The sequence below is a fragment of the Hyla sarda genome, unplaced genomic scaffold, assembly GCF_029499605.1.
Source record: "Hyla sarda isolate aHylSar1 unplaced genomic scaffold, aHylSar1.hap1 scaffold_816, whole genome shotgun sequence".
In the NCBI taxonomy this organism is placed as follows: domain Eukaryota; kingdom Metazoa; phylum Chordata; class Amphibia; order Anura; family Hylidae; genus Hyla; species Hyla sarda.
In genome coordinates this window covers 42,519-64,631 of record NW_026610843.1, presented here as the reverse complement: position 1 = coordinate 64,631, position 22,113 = coordinate 42,519, and the positions used below count along the sequence as shown (strand labels likewise).

The following is a 22,113-nucleotide window of genomic DNA, read 5'->3' as shown; positions in this document are numbered from 1 at the left end:
TGAGCTGCAGCTGTAAATTTGCCACAGCTCAAACTTGTGGCAGGAAACTCACTGTAAACCCCACCTGTGTGAATATACATTTACATGTGGGGGGGGGGGGGGGGGCGCAAACCTCCAGCTGTTGCAAAACTGACAGATCGTGCATGCTGGGAGTTGTAGTTTTGCCACAGCTGTAGGCACACTGGTGGGGAAACACAGAGTTAGGTAACAGACTAACTCAGTGCTTCCCACCAGTGTGCCTCCAGCTGTTGCAAAACTACAACTCCCAGCATGCACGGTCTGTCAGTGGATGCTGGGAGTTGTAGTTTTGCAACAGCTGGAGGCACATGGGTTGGGAAACTTCGAGTTAGGAAGCAGACTCTAACTCAGTGTTTCCCAACCAGTGCGCCTACAGCTGTTGAAAAACGACAACTCCCAGCATGCACTGACAGCCGAAGGGCATGCTGGGAGTTGTAGTTATGCAACAACTGGAGGAGAACAGTTTGGAGACCACTGTGTAGTGGTCTACAAACTGTGGACCTCCAGATGTTGCAAAACTACTACTCCAAGCGTACCCAGACTGTCCAGGCATGATGGGAGTTGTGGATTGGCTACATCTGAAAGGTCATCTGCAGAATTACAACGCCCAGCATTTCTGGGCATGCTGGGAATTGTAGTTTTGCAACATCTGGAGGTCTATAGTTTAACAACCACTGTATAGTGGTCTCCAAACTCTGCCCCTCCAGATGTTGCAAAACTTCAACTCCCAGCATGCCAGGACTGTCCAGGCATGCTGGGAGTTGTAGTTCTGCAACATCTGAAGGGCCAGATGTTACAGAACTACCTGGACTTCCATGGGCAGGCAGAGCAGGGGATCTGAACTTTATTCCCTCCCACCCCCCTCCTGCCGATGGTCGATCAGTCCTGACTGACCAATGGTAGGGGATAGGAGGAGGTGGCACCCTGATCACCCTTATTTTCTCCAGAGACCCGATTAGCCTGGAAAAAACGTGATTTGTGGGTCAAAATTGACCGGCGAATCATGGCGCTCATGGTCTCAGGACCCCCCCTTAGCGATGTGCCGGTATGGCTGCTGATAGATAGCAGTAGTCCTGTTTCGATCACTGGCAGGCGAGCAGCAGTGATCGGAAATACAGAGGGCGTACAAGTATGCCCTATCGTCATTAAGTACAGTGACCCCCCGACTTATGATGGCCCCGACATATGATCATTTCAACATATGATGGCCTCTCAAAGCCCATCGTATGTTGAAGGCAGCATCGACATATGATGCTGCTGTGTGTCGGGGCCATCGTTCAAACAGCTATCTGACAGCGCTGACAACTTCAGCAAGTGACAGATAGTTGTATAATGTGCCCCGTGTGCCCCGTTCTGCCTCCTGTTACTCACATGCTGTCCTGCTAACTCACGCAGGCTTCCACTGTGAGCTCCGTGTAAGCCCCCCCCCGTGCAGCCATAACCAATAGCCTGCAGCATCTTGCTGCAGGCATCCAATGAGCTGCTGGCTGCCCTTCCTTTCCTATAGAGCTGTAGTCGGCAGGATCGTAATGGAGGACATTCTGTCCCCCCTGAAGGTATTTAAAGAACTGTACACATACAATACATATACACACTATACACCCCATACATCAATGTTTCCCTATCAGTGTGCCTCCAGCTGTTGCAAAACTATAACTCCCAGCATGCCCAGACAGTCAATGGCTGTACATTCATGCTGGGAGTTGTAGTTGTGCAACAGCTGGAGGCACCCTGGTTTGTTAAACACTCCCCATACACTCCACATACAATGGTCATCCCAGAACCAATTAGCAGTTTCCCATAGAGATATGTATTTAACATACAATGGTTCCGAGGCCCCAGAACCAATTACCATTTTTACATAGACATATGTACTCGACATATGATGGTTTCAACATATGATGGTTCTCCTGGAACCAATTAATAGCATATGTTGAGCGACCACTGTATCGGGATGCAAGGGCGTACCTGTACGCCCTCCATCCCCAACAGGTTAATATTTTGTCTTGTAAAATGTTACATATCACAATGGAAGCCGAACAGCTCCCATTGAAAATAACAATATAAAATCATACAGTGGCCTTACTGGCTTTCTTTGGTAATCTTCCCTTATGACATCACACATGTGACATCATCAAGTGTATGGAGCTATCTGTACCAGCCACTAGTACAGTCCAGGCCTTAGCTATCAGAGGGAGTGCACATTAAGAGCAGGAGATGAGGAAAAGGACAAGATGGCACAGGAGAGGTACATAAATCCTAAATATTCATCAGAATACATCAAGAATTCTAGACTTGCAAATGATGACTAGATCTAATGAATATAATGTGTCAAAATCATAATGTAAATTGTATTAAATCTAATTATTTAACTAGACACTTAGCTGATGTTCCCAAATGACCAAGTATATATTGTTTATTCAATTTTATTACACAAAAAGTTGGGGTGTAAGTACTGGATGGGTATATTAAATCTAATGGGGGTGACAGGGAAGTAATATAAGAGTTCTCTGACCTTTATTACCTCCTGTTATAACCTAAAATAAGAATTTAGGCTGAAATAATGTATATTTCACTATTATAATGCTGGATTTCATGTATGACTATTAATACTGATTCATAAAAAGAAATGCATACATTGAATTTTCTTTAACAGGATTGTCCTAGAGAGCAAATTTGGTAAAATCAGATGTGTGTCCCATACATATATGTAAAGGGAAACAAATGTCCTGTTTTTAAGGAAAATAACTTATATCCCTGTAGAGTCCTTCTCCCCCATGGATTTGATCACGTAGTTTCCTCTCTGAGCTCTAACCCTACTGTTGCCAGGCAACAGAGCACACACTTTCCCACAATTCCCCTTGCTTATAAGCACAGTGAAGACAAACTGCCATTACCTTCAGGAGACTGCAGGTGAACTAAGCATGCGTTACCCCCCCATAGTGGGTCGTAACCAAGGGCAACAGTTATCAAAACAATGCGGGTACATGGAGGATTAGTAATCTTATATCTATCACTGAGCTAGATAGATAGATAGATGAAGAAAAAGATCACTGCAGCACTCCAAGGGTAGTGGAAAATTGTCGGTAGTGTTTTTTCCATCACAAGTACAAGGGAATGTTTCAGCTGCTAGCAAGCAGCCTTTCAAATGAGTGCTACACTGATCTTTTTCTTCTATGTGAATTTGGAGCTGATTTGCACCCACTTACTATTTCTCTGATGGTGTGCTTCTACCTTCTTTTCTATCTATCTATCGATCGCATAGATCAGTGTTTCCTGAACAGGTTGCCTCCAGCTGTTGCAAAACTACAACTCCCAGGCTGGGAGTTGTAGCTTTGCAACTGCTGGAGGCACCCTAGTTGGGAAACACTGAGATGGACAGATAGATAGATAGATAGATAGATAGATAGATAGATAGATAGGGAATAGATATTGGACATAGATCAATGTTTCCTAACCAGGGTGACTCCAGCATGCTGGAAGTTGTAGTTTTGCAACAGCTGGAGGCACCCTCTTCAGGAAACTGTGGTAGCGGGGTGTGATGAGGGCACATGTTGTTACCCTAGGGGCAGATGGCATTAACCCATTGTATTCATAACGCCAGGGCGTGGTTTAGCCTAAAGCCACCCTGTGCTAGTCAGTTAGGGAAGCTGATCGTGACCACAGCGGCAAAATCACAGTGACCCAATCATCTGAGAGGAAGGCTGAAGGGGCCCTACCTGGCTCAGTGCCATCAGATTGGTGCTCCAAGAATATAGGCAGCCTGTATGAATAGAACGCCAATAACACTCTGCTATAGTACAGCATTGTTCAGTGTTTGCAAACAAAAGGTCTCATGTGACAGTTCCCTATAGGGACTTAAAATGGTGAGAAAACTTTAATATAGGACTCAGGGCTTTTTAATTTTTGCACTTTTGCACAGTTTTTTTCCTCCTCATCTTTAAAAAATCCTACCGCTTCAAAATTTCCACCTACAGAACTATATGAGGGCTTGTATTTTGTGCCACCAATTTTGCTTTGGAATGACATCAATCATTTGTCCAGAATTGCTGAGTTTTGGTCACTTCATATATAAAAATTTATTAAAAAAAATAGATCAAAAAGTCCAATCTGAACAAGAATGGTACTGAAAAAAACTACAGATCATTGCCCTCTTATATCCCCATATACAGAAAAATAAGAGTTATAGGCAGGGGCGTAGCTAGAAACCTCAGGGCCCCGGTGCCAAAAATTGCCCTGGGCCCCTCTACCACCTGACAACCCGCTTCCCCAATTCCGGACGACCCCATACTCAGCTGCACAAAGATAACAGTGACTACAGCACTGATCGGACACAGTCAGGAGAATACACAATGATATCACTGACCTGAGTGACGTCTTCTCTGTTGTCTTTTCTTCTTCATCTGGTCCAGACGTCAGGACGTCTTCCAGCTCCATCTTCTCTGAAGAGTCTGACACCCGGACATCATAGGTTCTCACTATGTCAGTAGATCCTTATCCTCTGTATGAAGACAATAATCATTATTATTTTTGTACCCCCTGAATATAATACTGCCACCCCACCTACTGTACCCCCTGAATAAAATACTGCCTCCTACTGTTCCCCTGAATATAATACTGCCACCTACTGTACCCCCTGAATATAATACTGCCTCCTACTGTACCCCCTGAATAAAATACTGCCTCCTACTGTACCCCCTGAATATAATATTGCCACCTACTGTACTCCCTGAATATAATACTTCCACACACTGTATCCCCTGAATATAATACTGTCACCCAGTGTACCCCCTGAATACTGCCTCCTACTGTTCCCCCTGAATATAATACTGCCACCTACTGTACCCCCTAAATATAATACTACCTCCGACTGTAGCCCCTGAATATAATACTGCCACTCACTGTACCCCCTGAATATAATACTGCCTCCTACTGTACCACCTGAATATAATCCTGCCACACATATACACATCATTCATACATACAGTACATACACACATTATACATACACACACTGCCTCCGCCCCCACACACATGCATAATACATACATACACATCATACATACACATTATGCATACACATATCATACATACACCCGCCACCTCCAGATCTCCCCTGCCCCCGCATAATACATCTCCACACATCATACGTACAGTACATACACACACACATATCATTCATACATGATACATACAGTACACACAAACACACACATCATTCATACATCATACATACAGCGCACACACACACACATCATTCATACATCATACATACAGTACACACACATCATTCATACATCATACATACAGTACACACACATCATTCATACATCATACATACAGTACACACACACACACACCATTCCTACATCATACATACAGTACATATACACACATCATTCCTACATCATACATACAGTACACACAAACACACACATACCATTCCTACATCATACATACAGTACATACACACACACACCATTCATACCATTCCTACATCATACATACAGTACATACACACACATCATTCATACATCATACAGTACATACACACACATCATTCATACATCATATATACAGTACACACACATCATTCATACATCATACAGACAGTACACACACACACCATTCCTACATCATACATACAGTATACACACCCACACACCATTTCTACATCATACATACAGTACACACACCCTCACACCATTTCTACTTCATACAGTACACACACCCACACACCATTTCTACATCATACATACAGTACACACACCCACACACCATTTCTACATCATACACACAGTACACACACCCACACACCATTTCTACATCATACAGTACACACACCCACACACCATTTCTACATCATACATACAGTATACCCAATAGTCCCATCACACCATTACTCCATATACCATATTGCATCCGCATAATAGTTAGGTAGGCTATACAATAATCTCCTGTACCTTGGAGGGCTCTATATAATTTCGTATACACAAGATAAAAAATAGAGCTAAAAAACTCCCAAAATTTTAAAAAATTACAACATTTTATTTCAACATATTAAAATGAAAGAATGAGGTATTGACAAACAATAACGCACCAATATACAACTCGATGCAATATCAGACAGAAAAATGTAGTGCCCAATGCTATAGTACATAAACAATAGTGCATAGGATTGCATGCATACCAGTTTAAGGTAAATACGCTCCATTTGCATATACTGACAGTAAAGAGCCCATTAATAATTATGCTAGTCTTAGCTGATCTCCTATTAGGCCACTGACTGGTATGCAAACCCGTTGGTTCCCTCCCACAAGTGTGGGCTCCTATCTGCACTCACCCATAGTGATGTCTGCATTGTCACCGAACCCCTACAGCCACTGTTTCGTATCTTCTTAGGGGGCTTGCAAGCCTGGTGGGAGGGAACCGACGGGTTTGCATACCAGTCAGTGGCCTAATAGGAGATCAGCGAAGACTAGCATAATTATAAATGGGCTCTTTACTGTCAGTATATGCAAATGGTGCGTATTTACCTTAAACTGGTATGCATGCAATCCTATACACTATTGTTTATGTACTATAGCATTGGGCACTACATTTTTCTGTCTTATATTGCATCGAGTTGTATATTGGTGCGTTATTGTTTGTCAATACCTCATTCTTTCATTTTAATATGTTGAAATAAAATGTTGTAATTTAACATTTTTGGAGTTCTTTAGCTCTATTTTTTCTCTTGTGTATATCATACATACATACAGTACATACACCCACATACCATTCCTACATCATACATACAGTACATACACCCACATACCATTCCTACATCATACATACAGTACATACACACACATACCATTCCTACATCATACATACAGTACATACATACACACACACCATTCCTATACAGTACATACACACACATCATTCATACCATTCCTACATCATACATACAGTACACACACACACATCATTCATAACATTCCTACATCATACATACAGCACATACACACACACATCATTCATACCATTCCTACCAGGGACGTGCACACATAGGAGTGAAAGAGGGCTGGAGCCCCTGCCCTTTTCCTCACCTGCCCCTCTAGTGCCCTCACAAAAGGAGCTACAGACTCAGGGTGACAGGCGAAGTAAAAAGGATCCATTGCTGGGAGATTTATATGTGGTTTAATGGAGGGTGCTGTGCCCTCCCTGCAGCAAGGGGGCACCACTTACCCTGTCATTATCTGCCATTTCTCAGCTTCTCTCCACACGGAGGAGACAGGAGCAGGGGAGGCAGAGAGAAGCCCCGCCCACAGCATGTCTGGACACAAACTTCAGTCTATGCAGCCCTTACTGTAAGTAATTGTAAATATATGTGAGTGATTGTATGTCAGTGTGTGTGTGTATGTATACATATATGTGTATCTCTATGTATGTGCCTGTGCAGAGAGGGATGGCTGGGGCCTTAGTGTAAGTGACTGTGTATATATTGAGTGACTGTATGTCAGTGTGAGGTGTATATGTGTGTGTTTGCGTCCATCTCTATGTATGTGCCTATATATGTGAGCAAGTGAATCTATGTATATGTGTATGTATGTATGTATGTATGTGTGTGTGTGTATATATATATATATATATATGAACAAGTGAATCTATGTATGTGTGTGTGTGTATATATATATATATATATATATATATATATATATATATCTGTGAGTGATTGTATGTGTGTGCCTGTTGGCTATATCTTTAAGTATATATTCCATGTTGTATGTATTTGTCAAAGTGTCTCTTTGTATGTGTGTATATTACCTATGTACTGTATGTGCCTTTATGTGCTTGTATTTTTTGTATGAAGCACATTATTAGGGAATTATTGGAGAAATGTAAGCACAGTATATAGGGAATTCATGGAAGCACAGTATATATTTCATTATATTGGAACATTATATTTTTTATGTATGCTGGCACTGTGTATAGATCCTTAGGGTGCGTTCACATGTGCCTATTTTTGCTGCAGATCTGTTGCAGATTTTGCTGCTCATTGACAATGGGAAGAGAAATCTGCTAAAGCAAATCTGCAGCAGATCTGCAGCAGAAAATACACACCCTTAGTGGTGGCACAGTATAGTTAAATAATAGTGGCACAGTATATAGTTCATTAATGGTGGCACAGTATATAGTTCATTAATGGTGGCACAGTATATAGTTCATTAATGGTGGCACAGTATATAGGGAATTAATAGATGAATGGTGGCACAGTATATAGGGAATTAAGGGTGGTACGGTATATAATTAAAGGGAAACTGACAGGCTGTTTACTCGCACTAAACCCAATACACTAGGTTACAGTGCAGGAGAACAGGAGAAAGATAATGTTATGCTTACTAAATGTGGACCAGCCGTTTTCTAGGTATTGCTCCACATTGCTAGTATGCAAAGTCAGTCTTGTGCGCAATGGAGGCGGAGCTTCCCTGCCTCCATCCTGTATGCTGTGCTATGCCTGCCGTCTTTGTATATTTATAATTCTTTTTTTCTCCAACACGTGTATATTGTAGCATGTAAGCATATATTAGTGTGGTGTCCATCTCTTCAGTGTAAGAACCAGAGCTGTGTGGAGATTCCTGCATAAGGTGGGTGATGGGTGCTGGGTGATTGGGGATGGGTGATTGGGGATGGGTGCTGGGTGAGGTCGGGTACAGTGCACTTTCTGTCATATAGAGGTCAGACCGGGGCATATAGGGGGAGATTTATTAAAACCTTTGCAGAGGAAAAGCCCTCTGCAAAACGATCTGATTGGTTGCTATGGACAACTGCACCGCTCTTTTTCTGCACAGGTTTTGATAAATCTCCTCTATAATACAGTATACTATAGTGCAGCTGTCACATGTTTTCTGTAAATAAGACTGACAGCACAGCCAAAGTGTATATACACATGGCAGACCTTCATAGAAACTGTTCTTCACTCGATTTTACTCGATGAACGTAATCTCCCCCCCGGACCACAGATTCAATAACACTCAGCCCCCACTAGCACTCCCCCCCCCCCCACTCCTCCGGACCACAAATTCTATTAACCCTCCACGTCCAACTCCCCGCTACTCCGGACCACAAAGTCACCCATTCGCCGCCGCTCCACCGGGCCTGGTGCTAGCAGTGACAAGCCTCCCATTCAGGCTCGGGACCTCGGACTGTGCCTGAGGGCCCGACCTGCGGCGGTCGTATAGTGAGTGGCAGAGGGGCCCTGCGAGCCCCCCGTGCTATGGGGCCCGGTCGCAATGGCGACCTCTGCGACCTCTATAGCTACTCCACTGGTTAGAGGGGTAAGAGGATGATTTTAAACATACACATTTTCCTACAAAAAGCTATACGTTTTTAAAAGTAGTAAAATAATACAAAACCTATATTATGTGAGTATCGTTGTAATAATATACTATTATTATCCTAAAGATAAGGGCCCAGATTTATCAACCTGTGTGAAAGAAAAAATAGAGGGATTTTTCCACAGCAACCAATCACAGCTTAGCTAAGGAGCTCTGGTAAAGTGAAAGCTGAGCTGTGATTGGTTGCTGTGGGAAAATCACTCCACTTTTTCTCTAACACAGTTTGATAAATCTGGGCCAATGTGTCATTTTTATGTAGTAACAAACCCCTCCAAAATGTGCAAACTGTGTTGTTTTTAAAAGAGAATTCGACCACAAATATTGCTACAATATTTGCTTTCGCCATAAATTTTATGGTACAATAAGTGATGTAATGACAAACTATCTAGCTAGTTACCTGGATACTTATATACCAGGTTACCTAATTATACATATACTTACATACCTACCTGGCTACCTACCTACCTACCTACCTGCCCTTTTACTGTGCGGGAGGGCATTATAACAGTTCGAGGCCTATAGAAGGGGAGATTGTGTAGAGGAGGGGAGGGACTGTTAAGATGCAGAGTGTAACATGTTTGTCTTACATATGTTTTGGCTTGAAGAAGTCGACATGGCGGTCTAATGCGGACAGAGAAGAAAACGAAAAAGGATGACACTGATCAGAAAAAATGTTGATTGTGAGTCCTCAAATGTAACTGTAATCATTTATTTGGTATACACATCCTGTGTACAGCTGGTGTCTATCTCTATATGGCCCTGTATATAATCACTTATATGGTATACAGATCCTATGTACAACTGGTATCTACCGCTATTTGGGAACTGTATGGGGGGAATACTGGTGTGTATAGTCGTTTAATTCAGTACAGTATGTTGGTATTATCCAGTTATTGTGTAGTGGTATATATTTACTCCTTATTAGAGATGAGCGAACTTACAGTAAATTCGATTCGTCACGAACTTCCCGGCTCGGCAGTTGATGACTTTTCCTGCATAAATTAGTTCAGCTTTCAGGTGCTCCGATGGGCTGGAAAAGGTGGATACATTCCTAGGAGACTCTTTCCTAGGAATGTATCCACCTTTTCCAGCCCACCGGAGCACCTGAAGGCTGAACTAATTTACGCAGGATAAGTCATCAACTGCCGAGCCGAGAAGTTTGTGACAAATCGAATTTACTGTAAGTTCGCTCATCTCTACTCCTTATATACAGGTATTCTTGGTCATGGAAAACTACCTTACCTACGTTATATATATTTCATTTTATTTTGTATGTAGAAGTGGTGCATGAGGAGGGATTTGGGTAGAATAGGGGTGGGGCAGAGGTGTGGCCAGTGGCCGACTGGGGCCCTTGCTTTATTTGGTCCGGGGGCCCTGAGGGTTGTCAGTCCGCCCCTGGGTGCAAGGGGCCCAGGGGACACTGAAGGAGGCTGTCTGACAGGGCAGCAAGGGTATGGAGTAAAAATCTCCTGTACTGGGCCACCACAAAACACTGATCTATCAATCTATCTATCACTCTATCTTTATCAGTGTTTACCAGTGATGGTGCTGGGGGGAGGGGAGTTGAGCAGGGATGGTGCCTGCCCCCTGTTTACCTGCCTCAGAAGGCTCTCTGCACTGCTGAGCTCCTGTATCCTCCATACTGATCAGCAGCTCTTCCTTCTTGCCGAGGTGAAGTGATGTTGTGATGTCACGTGACCCATGCAGTGCAGGGAAAGCTGCCGATCAGCAGAGGAGGAAGAGGAGCTGAGTAAGTCCCCCACAAGAACTATACAGGAAAACTCCACAGAACTCTGACCATCCCTGTCACTGGCTGTGTCTGTAAGCACTCTTCGCTGTAGATTGAGCTCCCAAGAACAGCCACTCACAGGGACGGTCGGACACACCTGGGTCAGGGTGTCACCCTACCAGAGGTTGTCACCCGGTGCGGTCTGCAGCTCCCCCCCCCCCCCCGTCCACCCCTGGCAACGCCACTGACATTTTATTCCCCCGCGATTCCTGGGCCGGCACCATGGAAATCTGAACACAGAAGCTTGGGGCTTCCGTGTTCGTGACGTCACCATGCCCCCTCCATTCAGGTCTATGGGAAGGCGCGTGATGACTAGTACATAGAACAGCACAGTGCTGGCCCGGAGATTGCAGGGGGGTCCCAGTGGCCGGACCCCCGCGATCAGACATCTTTTTTCCTATCCTTAGGATAGGGGACAAGATGTCAAGGGGCGGTGTACCCCTTTAAAGGGAATTTATCATATCTATTTGCTCCAAAGAATTGCAGACACTATTGCATAGATAAAATTGTACCTTTTCTAGAGTTGATAATAGTTGCCAAATGTATAAACCACTTTTCTATTTCTCAGCCAAGTGTCAAGGAGGCGGTGCCAATCTGCTGAAGGGCCACAGCCTTGCACACTTCCCCGCTTGCTCCCACCTCCCAGGCATTCCTTGACTGATGTTCAGAGCCCTGTTTGTCAATCAAGGAGGAGCTGAGAGGGGAGAGCAAGTGGCTCAGCCTTCTTGACACTTCATGAAAACAAAGACGTTTTTATAAGTTTGGCTACCACCATCAGCTCCAGAAAAAGTAAAGTTTGCTTTCAGAAAATACAGCTGCCAGATTCCCTTTACTCCAGGTATAGACCAGGAATACATAAGACAATTATGAGGACACTTTCAGGTGGTTCAGCACCATACATTTGTGTATTACACCTGACTATTTGACGATACTGGTTTTAATGTGGAATGTTGATTCAGGGATCTATCCAATTGACAGCGGGTCATGGAGAAATTTTCCTCCACCATGTCTATGACAATCATGGATGGTTCTTGCCTTCCTTAGTGTATAGTGCTATTGCTACCATAAAAAATGTCAGAACCCTGAAATAAAGCCTAACAGACTTAAAGTGGTACTCCTGTGCCCCAGCCTTCTAAACATCCGGTTCAGAAGGCTTGGAGCACAGCCTCAACGTCATGGCCACGCCCCCGCATGTCGTCACACCACACCGCCTCCAATGATGTCTATAGGAGGGGGCGTGATGGTTGTCACGCCCCCTCCCATAGACATCAATGAAGGGGCGTGGCATGACATTGCAAGGGGAATGGCATGACATTGCGAGGGGCATGGCCATGAAATCACGGCCCCTGCCACTACGCCAGGCTATCTGAATCGGATGTTCAGAAGGCTAGGGCACGGGAGTACCCCTTTAACTAAACTAAGGAATACATAAGAGTTTGCTCATGGTTATTAAAAAGAGGAAGCACACAAATAAGAGGAGATAAGGATGAGGACAAGGTTGACACAGCAGAGGTAAGAAAAAAATCCTAAATATTAATCAGAATAGATCTGAGTTCTAGACTTGCAAATGATGACTAGATCTATTAAATATGTGTAAAAATATTAATGTAAATTGTTTTAAATCTAATTATTTATACACATTGCTGATGTTTACAATTGACCAAGTATATACTGTCTATTCAATTCTATTACACAAATAGGTGGGGTGGAAGTATTGTATATTCATATTTGTAGTGTTGCAAACATGTAAAGGCAAAAGCATGTCTAAATGTCTAAATATCTTCAGTGTATGTGACATAGTAAGGCTGGAATTCCACTTGTTTTTTCTGCTGCATGGCGTTATATCGGCCAAAAAACGCTGTGGGCAGATGTTAGCTGTAAATCAATGAGAAATCGCAAAATTATTTTTCCACTTTGCGTTTTTCAGTTTGGCGTTTTTTTTTCCACTCTGTTTCAGCTCCTTGGCAGTTTTGCAAAATTGCAAAATGTTGAGTCTATGGCGTTTTTTTCCCTGAAATCACCATGTGGGTTTTAACTTTGACATTTTTGTAGGCGGTTTTTATTCTTTTTAAAATGTTTGTACTTTTCCAAAAAAAAGTGATGGAGACACTTTATTAATTTTTAAACAGGGATCAATTTGTGTGTGCGGGCAGGGCACTAAAAATGTAGCCGACAATAATAAAAATGTAATGTGTGTGTGTATTTCACTTTTTTTCTCATTTTATTTAATTGTTTTTAATTTTTTAGGTAGTACTACTACTCCCAGCATGGAACACACTGTTCCATGAAGGGAGTAGTAGTACCTGTACTAATTGACAGATTGCCCTGGGTCCATTGCGATCCTCCTGTATAATGTATAGATGTGGGGGGGGGGGGGGGGGGCGCTCTTCTATGGTCTGCTGCACTGCCATATACATAGACCTTTTCATATTTCCCGCAGAGAGCTGTAAGTGGCTCACAAAAAAAGTTTTTCACCGGAGTACCCCTTTAACCATTATGCTGGAACTTATGTATGACCAATAACCCCTTAAGGACCACGGGTTTTTCCATTTTTGCATTTTCATTTTTTCCTCATCACCTTCTAAAAATCATAACGCTTTCAATTTTGCACCTACACACTCATATGAGGGCTTATGTTTTGCGCCACCAATTATACTTTGTAATGACAACAATCATTTCACCACAAAATTTACGGTGAATTCTGTAAAAAAATATTTTTGGGGCAAAATTGGAAAAAAACACACAATTTGGTAAATTTTGGGGCCTTCCATTTCTACGCAGTGCTCTTTTTGATAACATTGACAACATATATTTATTCTGTAGGCCCGTATGGTTACAATGATACCCAATTTAATTAGGTTTTCTTTATTTTACTACTTACCAAAAATTATAACTACATGCACCAAAATTAGTATTGTTTAAAATTGTCCTATTCTGACCCCTATAACTTTTTTATTTTTCCATATATGGGGTGGTATGAGGGCTCTTATTTTTGCGCTGTGATCTGAAGTTTTTATTGATACCATGATTGTTTTGATCTGACTTTTTGATCACTTTTTATAAATATTTTAGAGTATACAAAATGACCAAAAAGACACAATTTTGGAATTTAGAATGTTTTTACATATACGCCATTGACCGTATGGTTTAATTAACCTTATATTTTTATAGTTCGGATATTTACGCATGGGGATACCACATATGTTTATTTTTATTATGTTTATATATTTTTTTATATGGAATTTGGGAAAAGGGGGTGATTCAAACTTTTAATAAGGAAGGGGTTAATGTGTGTGTTTTTTATCTTCTTAGTCCCCTTAGGGGACTTTTAGGATGAATCATTTGATTCCTCATACAGATCAATGTGGTTCCATAGAACAACATGGATCTGTGTGCTCTGCGCTCGATTGATGAAGCCTGGTCCTGCCACCCCACTGGACCACCAGGGAGCAGTTAAAGGTACCTTTAGACGCTGCTGTCTGCTTTGGCAGAGGCAATCTAAAGGGTTAAAAGCCGGCCACGATGTCGGCTATTAACGCCGGCCCTCAGATACAAGAATCAGCTGGGGGCCAGCCGGTATGACGCGGGCTCGAGTTGGGAGCCCGCGTCATTCCCCATTAATGGCACAAGGACGTGTATGCATGTCTTTGGTCGTTAACCAGTTAAAGGGAACCAAGCAGTAGATTTTACCATATCTTACGCTTGGCAATACATTATACAGTGATCCCTCAACATACAATTGCCCCCCCAACTCCCCCACCTGGGTGGTGCCGGCTAGCTGTTGCAAGACTACAACTCCCAGCATGCTCTTATAGTGAGAACATACTGAGAGTTGTAGTGGAACCAGCTAGAGGGTAGGTGGCTGAGGTGGGTGGGTGGCTGGGGAGGAGAGCCGGCCGGCTTACAGAAATATGAAAGTACGGCACTGTAAATTCATATTTCCCGCCCTGAGCCAAGAATGAAATGCTGCCAAGCTCCCCCTCAAAAAAAAAACAAAAAACAAAAAAACAAACACATGCGTATATACACATATATCAAACACATATATATACATTTAGTCATCATATGTAGGACAGTTTTTTTTTTTACACATAATACTGTATACCTAAATATACTAGCCATACAATTAGCAATTGATACCACTAAACAAGGAGCAAATAATAACCTTACATTATTGTAACCTGACCAGATCAGGGATGCTGAGACCAACAATACCGATAATACCGGTTTACCAAGATAAATATTATCAATATTACACCTATATAAGGGACACATAATACCGCCACAGAAGGACCATTACACCACAAAGCGACTAGTGACTGGATAATTCAATTATACTATTTTTAAATAAAATCCACTATATGCAAACCCAGATTTCCCAACTACCTCACCCCCCCATACAGTGACCAAATAAAATTATATACCAGCTGTACACAGGTTTTGTATACCATATAATTGATTATATGCAGGACCATATAGAGGTGTGTACCAGCTGCATACAGATCTGTATACCATATAAGTGGTGATATACAGGACTATATAGAGGTATATACCAGCTGTATATAGATCATGTAAGTGATTATAATTACATTTACATCAGCAGCATCATTTTTCCTTTTCTTCTCCATCCGGCTCAGACAGCCATGATGTCTTCCTACAGCCAAAACTTCATCTCTTTAGCATCTGCGGGACAAACATGTTAGACTCCATTGCCCTCCATTGCTAATCCCCCCTTTATCATTTCAATTATTAATCCTCCGGGGAACTGGGAACTGAAATGGCACAGAGGGGGATCAAATAGGGGATTGGCAATTGAGGTGGCACCCCTGATTCCCCTTTGCAATTTTAATTACCTCCCCATGCCATTTCATTCACAATCCCCCCACCCCTGTGCCATTTTAATTACCCCACTCAGATCCCCCTGTGATGTGCCAGTGCCATTTTAATTACCTCCCCAATCCCCCTGTGTCATTTCATTAACACCCCCCAAAAGCATTTCATTAACCCCCCTCCCCTCAGCCCTTTCATTAACCCCCCCCCCATTACCGTAGCCATTTCAATAACCCCCTCCCTGTGCCATTTCATTAACTCACCCTCCTTCCCCCTGTGCCATTTAATTAACCCCCCTCCCCCCTGTGCCAATTCATTACCCCCCTTCTCCCCCCTGGCTTTGCCAATTCATTAACCCCTCTATCTCCTCTCCCTCCCCTCCTATGCCATTTAATTAACCCCTCCCCCCTTCCCTGCTGCCTCACTTTCTCAGGCCTGGTTAAGGCTAAGATTGCAGACGTGTCTCAGGCAGTGGTGTTGCTAGGGCTTGTGTCACCCGGTGCGGAAGAAAATGGTGTCACCCCCAACATCACACCGTCCCCCGCGCCATTTTTTTAGCCATATAAAGAAGAACTATCATCCCCCCCCCATCTCCGACTGCTGAGCCTCGGCCTCCTCATCCTTCATCACCCCCCACCACTGCTATGCCTCGGCCTCCTCATCATACATCATACCCCCACTGCTGTGCTTTGGCCTCCTCTTCATTCCTCACCTCCCACCACTGCTGTGCCTCGGCCTCCTTATCATTTATCACCCTCCCACTGCTGTGCCTCATCATTCATCAATCCTCCCCCCCAGTGCTGCCTCCTCATCATTTATAACCCCCTACTGCTATGCCTCCTCACCATTTAAACCCCCTCCTTTGCCTCCTCCTCATTCATCAAATCCCACCCCATGCTTTAACGCCTCATCATTCATTACACCTCAACCTCCTCCTCCTGTGCCTCCTCATCATCCCCCTCTCTGTGCCTCCTGAACACATTTATCACCCCCGCCACATACTGGTGTCCCCCTCATCATACCCCAATTACCCCAGTGCCCCCGTGCCTCTTCATCATTCATCCAAACCTACCCACCCCACCCTGCTGTACCTCCTCAACATTCATCACCCCCACACACACTGCTGTACCCCCTTATCATACCCTAAACACCCCCCCCCCCGTGCCTTCTCATGATTCATCCAAACAATCCCCTCTCTGCTCTTCTGGGCCTCCTCAACAATTATCACCCCCCCCCCCACTGCTGTACCCCCTTATCATACATACCCTGGTGCCTCTTCATCATTCATCTAAAACCTTCTTTCTGTGCCTTCTTAACATTAACCCCTCCCCCCACACACACACTGCTGTAACCCTTCATCATTCATTTAAACCCATGCCTGACAGACTCCCGCCGCCACTGTGCCCCACTTACTAAATTAAAGGGCATTGTGCACCCCAAGGCGGATGGCCTCTTCCGTCCTGCACCCATTCTGTACTACAGACCAGTTCTGACAGAGAGGAGACGGCTATGCAGCGTAGCTCCGTCATGCTCCGCCCACTGCTGCTCCGATGGCCCCCGTTGCAGGACTGACGGCCACCGACTGGCGGCGCAAGTGAGTTCTAAAAAAGAAAAAGGTCTTTATTTTTCCGCCCCCCTCGGCTGTGTAGTCTGTGCGCCCTAATGTGGCTGCTTGGTCCGCCTTATTACAGAGTCGGGCCTGCTTGAAACCAGACTCAACATACAACGCTACAGGCAGTCCAGATCTGTAAAACGTGTCAATGGCTGGAAGTACTGACCAATCAGAACGGGCATTTAACTGGTAAATCACCTGTATTACTGAAGTGCATGTACTGACTGGCTGTCTGGTAGCGCCTCCTACAGTACAGGGTGGTACTACATGTTCAGTATAGAAATTAAGAGATGTCCAGCGCAGGTTCCAAGCAATGCGAAAAATATTTATTCAGCAGGAACACAACATGATGACAGATAGGTGACGCGTTTCAGCCACAATCTGTCATCATGTTGTGTTACTGCTGAATAAGTATTTTTCGCATTGCTTGGAACCTGCGCTGGACATCTCTTCATTTCTATATCATTATATGAGTCGTGGTTCGGTCTCGTCCGAGACGCAGGAAGGGCGTACGAGTGAGCTGTGCCTTATACTTGGACTTTGTTACATGTTCAGTACTACTCTTACCTGTGCCACAGTTAGCTGCTCCTTTGGACACCAGATAAGGGTGGCTCTATTTTACTTTTTATGACATTGGAGGGTATTTATAATTTTTACCTGTTGCCACTTTCTTTTTACCCATTTTTTTTTTTTTTTTTTTTACGTACGTGAGCTAAATTTATCATTTGGCACATGTCCTTTACAAACAGGGCCGGATCATCATTGGCGCTCATGCAGCGCCTTCTCCGGGCCCTGTGCCCTTAGGGGGCCCCCGTCACATTAGGGACATCGCTGTGTCCTGAAAAATGAGGAGCAGTGAGGAGGACGCACGCGCATGGTAGGTGACCAGCGGCACGTCATCTTCAGTGTTCCGACCACCCCACCTCCGGTCCCGGGACCTACTGCTGTGGCCCTTAGGCCATAGCAGTAGATTGTGACCCCGGAGTGGTGGTCGGAATACTGAAGTGGAGCAGTAAACAGGCATACAGCCTCCAGCCATACACTGTATATGGCTGAAGGCTGAATCTCTATGGGAGAACTGTACTGCACCTAATGTGGGGGACTATACTTCACCTAATGTGGGGGACTATACTGCACCTAATGTGGGGGAACTATACTGCACCTAATGTGGGGAACTATACTGCACCTAATGTGGGGAACTATACTGCCATCCTAATGTGGGGAACTATACTGCACCTAATGTGGAGAACTATACTGTCAACCTAATGTGGGGGAACTGTACTGCACCTAATGTGGAGAATCTGTACTGCACCTAATGTGGGGGAACTAAACTGCACCTAATGTGGGGGAACTCTACTAAGCACCTAATGTGGGGGAACTGTACTGCACACCAAATGTGGGGGAACTGTACTAAGCACCTAATGTGGGGGAACTTTACTGCACATCTAATGTGGGGGAACTGTACTGCACCTAATGTGAGGGAACTATACTACACCTAATGTGGGGGAACTGTACTGCACACCTAATGTGGGGGAACTGTAGTGCACACCTAATGTGGGGGAACTGTACTGCACACCTAATGTGCGGGGACTTGTACTGCCAACCTTATGAGCGGGGACTTATACTGCACCTAATCTGGGGGAACTACAAACTAATGTGGGGGAACTATACTGCACCTAATGTGGGGGAACTGTCGGGGGGGGGGGGGCATCATAATGAAGTACTCCGTCTTCCAGACAGCCTTAATGTGGCCCTGGGGTGGGGGGAACAGCATTGTATTAAGTGGAGGGGACAGGGGTGGGATACAGCAGTGTATTTGGGGGGGATCAGCATTGTATAAGGGGGAGGGGTGGATCAGCATTGTAATAGGGGAGATGGGAGGGGGGATCAGCAGTGTATTAGGGGGGATGGGAGGGGGGATCAGCATTGTATTAGGGGGGATGGCAGCAGTGTTTTGGGGGGATAGAAGGGGAGGGGGGTCAGCATTGTATTAGGGGGAGGGGGGATCAGCATTGTATTAGGGGGAGAGGGGCTCAGCATTGTATTAGCGGGAGGGTGGATAAGCATTGCATTAGGGGGGATGGGAGGGGGATCAGCAGTGCATTAGGGGGATGGGAGGGGGATCAGCAGTGTATTAGGGGGGATGGGAGAGGAAGGGGGTCAGCATTAGGAGGAGGGGAGGGGAACAGCAGTGTATTAGGGGGAATGGGAGAGGAGGGGAATAGCAGTGTATTAGGGGGAGGGGATCAGCAGTATATTAGAGGGAGGGGGGTCTGCAGTGTATTTGATTAGGGAGTTAGCATTGTATTAGAGCTCAGGAGTGTAGACGAGTGTAGGATCAGGGGTATAGAGGAGTGTACATGGGTGATAAAGGGGTGTATATGGGTGACAGAGGGGTGTTGGGGGTGTAGAGGTGTGTACATGGGTAACATAGGGGCAGGGCCGGACTGGCCTACCGGGATACCGGGAAATTTCCCGATGGGCCGCTTTGAGATGTGGCTGCATTTTTTTGCCCTCCAGCGGCCACCAGGGCCGGATCATCATTGGCGCTTATGGAGCGTCTGCTCCGGCCCCCGTGCTCGCAGAGGGCACCAGTCACATTAGGGACATCCCTGTGTCCTGAAAAATCTTTTCGGGACACAAGGATGCCCCGGTTACCTCTCTGCAGCCCCGCATTAACTTTAAAAACGCAGGGGCCTCCGGGAGGTAGCGCACGCAGGGACGTCACTGATGTCCCGTGCGTGCGCCCATAGTAACAGAGCGGAGCAGTGAGGAGGACGAACGCGCATGGTAAGTGACCAGCGGCACGTCATCTTTAGTGTTCCGACCACCCCACCTCCGGTCCCGGGACCTACTGCTATGGCCCTTAGGCCATAGCAGTAGATTGTGACCCCGGAGTGGTGGTCGGAATATTGAAGTGGGGCAGTAAACAGGCATTCAGCCTCCAGCCATACACTGTATATGGCTGAAGGCTGAATGTCTGTGGGGGTACTGTACTGCACCTAATGTGGGGGACTATACTTCCCTAATGTGGGGGACTATACTGCACCTAATGTGGGGGAACTATACTGCACCTAATGTGGGGAACTATACTGCACCTAATGTGGGCAACTATACTGCCAACCTAATGTGGGGAACTATACTGCACCTAATGTGGGGAACTATACTGTCAACCTAATGTGGGGGAACTGTACTGTACCTAATGTGGGGGAACTGTACTGCACCTAATGTGGAGGAACTGTACTGCACCTAATGTGGGGGAACTAAACTTCACCTAATGTGGGGGAACTGTACTAAGCACCTAATGTGGGGGAACTGTACTGCACACCAAATGTGGGGGAACTGTACTAAGCACCTAATGTGGGGAACTGTATTGCACACCAAATGTGGGAGAACTTTACTGCACATCTAATGTGGGGGAACTGTACTGCACCTAATGTGAGGGAACTATACTACGCCTAATGTGGGGGAACTGTAGTGCACACCTAATGTGGGGGAACTGTACTGCACACCTAATGTGCGGGGACTTGTACTGCCAACCTTATGTGCGGGGACTTATACTGCACGTAATCTGGGGGAACTACAACCTAATGTGGGGGAACTATACTGCACCTAATGTGGGGGAACTATACTAAGCACCTAATGTGGGGGAACTGTATTGCACACCAAATGTGGGGGAACTGTACTAAGCACCTAATGTGGGGGAACTGTATTGCACACCAAATGTGGGGGAACTTTACTGCACATCTAAAGTGGGGGAACTGTACTGCACCTAATGTAGGGGAACTATACTACACCTAATGTGGGGGAACTGTACTGCACACCTAATGTGGGGGAACTGTAGTGCACACCTAATGTGGGGGAACTGTACTGCACACCTAATGTGCGGGGACTTGTACTGCCAACCTAATATGCGGGGACTTATACTGCACCTAATCTGGGGGAACTACAACCTAATGTGGGGAAGCCTTGATCTAGCCCTGGGGGGAACAGGATTGTATTAAGTGGAGGGGGACAGGGGTGGGATACAGCAGTGTATTGGGGGAGGGGGCAGGGGGGATTAGCATTGTATTAGGGGGAGGGGTGGATCAGCATTGTATTTGGGGAGATGGGAGGGGGGATCAGCAGTATATTAGGGTGGATGGGAGGGGGGATCAGCAGTATATTAGGGGGGATGGCAGCAGTGTTTTGGGGGGATGGAAGGGGAGGGCGGTCTGCATTGTATTAGGAGGAGGGGGTGATCAGTATTGTATTAGGGGGATGGGTAAAAAGCATTGTATTAAGGGAATTGGGGAATCAGCATTGTATTAGGGGGAGGGGGGATCAGCATGGGTGTAGAAGAGTGTAAATGGGTGACAGGTGGGCACAGGGGGTGACAGAGGGGTGGACAGGGGTGACAAAGGGACAGAACAGATGGACATAGGTGACAATGATGTGGCCAGTGGGGTAAAGAATGGGGGGGAGGGGGGACATGGGTGACA

The 22,113-nt window shown here is 45.1% G+C and overlaps 1 long non-coding RNA gene across 3 annotated transcripts in view; it reads left to right on the top strand.

Moving 5' to 3' along the window:
• The window catches only part of LOC130347214 (uncharacterized), an 86,103-nt gene that overhangs the window by 26,877 nt on the left and 37,113 nt on the right, over window positions 1-22,113 (top strand). Inside the window, exon 2 of one of the 3 annotated variants that reach the window (XR_008885186.1) lies at window positions 7,277-7,373. The exons of the other annotated variants lie outside the window; for them this stretch is intronic. This is a non-coding gene — a long non-coding RNA (uncharacterized LOC130347214). The remainder of the gene's footprint in view (window positions 1-7,276; window positions 7,374-22,113) is intronic. 3 annotated transcript variants of the gene reach the window in all.